A 1,826-nucleotide genomic window follows, 5' to 3' on the forward strand; every position below is an offset into this window, starting at 1 on the left:
GGCTAGCCAAGTATACCCACGCCTCTACCCCGTGCAAGAGTTAGTCTGTACACGTTGCTAGTATTTTTTTTTGCTATAAGCTGCCTGGGCTCTGGTTCTTACAGCTGAGGGCTCTGGTTCTTCTCTCCAGGTTCTTACAGCTGAGCAGGTACTCAAGGCCTGCCATTCTTTCCACCTTTGAGATGGGAAGCCACTTCTCATATGGCTCCTGGGCCTTAGGCTGCTGAGGCCAATGTCTTCAGATTACACCCCAGCCCAGAAACCTCTCAACACCAGTGTTAACAGGGCTAAGAGACACTTGCCCAAATTAATTGCCTCCTGACTGGCCTGAAACTGGTGGCAAAGGGCAGCATGAGCTAGCACGGTCCCTCTCCCTCAGCCATCTGCATTTACTTCTAGTTTAGGAAGCTCCCAGGCAGAATAGCTCCCTGCTCCCTCCAACTCCCCACAGTCAACTTAGGGCTCTGGAACCAATCTGGATTCTCAAAGCCCAGCTGTTACTGACCAGTTCACTGACTAGATAAGCTATTTACCCTCTCTGGAGCTCAGGTCTCTCAATGATATAGAGATATGCAAAGTTATCGTGGGGACTGAGGACAAGGGCAGTGAGCACTCTGAATAAGTCCTAGTAATGTGTACTCAACCATCTCCCTGTTCCTGGCACTACACTACAGTGGTCTCGCCATCCACCCAGAACACAGGTCATGCAGAAAGAAGCCTTCTTGTGTGTGAGCCCTGGAGTTGGGCCGGAAAGTTGGTTTCCTGCAGTGTTTACCATGCCTTGGGACGTGCAGCAAGTACTCCTTTGCTTGAGGTTTCTCTTCCTAGTGGAGCTGGCAACTCTCAATGGCTACTGAAAGAAAGAAATGACCCAGGACTTGACTGCCCATTTCCATCAACCCCACTGCTGACCCTTCAGGATATAAATGACTACAGATGAGGATCCGCCTCAGACAAGATCTCCACAGAACCAAGAGGTCTGCTCTCCAGGGCTCCGGCATCAGAGCTGTTTGGGTAACATGGAACTTCCAGTGCCACTTTGTTTCCAGTCCCATACTAAGCTCATGAAAAACTCTTAGTGGCAGACAGTACTTGATTTACTTGCTTCTCATTTTATCTCACAGACATCTTGTATGGAGACCACAAAAGCAGCTCTAAGTAGCATGTCCTGGGCTCCTGCTGTTCACCTCCTGTACTTCAGATAATAGGTCTGAAGAAACTGTCAACACAGCCAAACGAAAACCCGAATTCTGACTTAAATTCTTTTGAGACTTCCAGATCAAGCACATGAATAAGGCTACTTAATGAGAGTAGATACCAGCGAATCAAGCACAAGGGTCTTCAATGGTAGTGGCTTTGTGTCTGCCCTTTTTCCCAGTGCCAAGTTTTCATTTAAGTTCTTCAGAGTTCTGATCTCCAAATTGAGAGGTCCAAGACTGGTATTACTGAAATCAGGACTGGGATATTGTCTTTGGTCGGTGGGACCATGAGCTCTGGCTTCAGCTATGCCTCCTAAGACTAACAGAGCCCAGGCAGCTTATAGCAAATAAAAATACTAGCAACGTGTACAGACTAACTCTTGCACGGGGTAGAGGCGTGGGTATACTTGGCTAGCCCTTGTATGAGGGTGCAAAATGTACTTTTTAATCGTTGCTTGGGTAGGGAGAGGGTGTCTGGGTCAGGGGCTAAGTCAAGAAACAAAACCAAGACTCTAGTAGTGAGTTAGCTCTTCTCTATCCAGGAGGGCTTCTGAAGTCTCCATTAGAGATTTAAAAGGCTGTTCATTGAGAGAGAGAGAGAGAGAGAGAGAGAGAGAGAGAGAGAGA

The sequence above is a fragment of the Mastomys coucha genome, unplaced genomic scaffold (assembly GCF_008632895.1).
Source record: "Mastomys coucha isolate ucsf_1 unplaced genomic scaffold, UCSF_Mcou_1 pScaffold15, whole genome shotgun sequence".
In the NCBI taxonomy this organism is placed as follows: domain Eukaryota; kingdom Metazoa; phylum Chordata; class Mammalia; order Rodentia; family Muridae; genus Mastomys; species Mastomys coucha.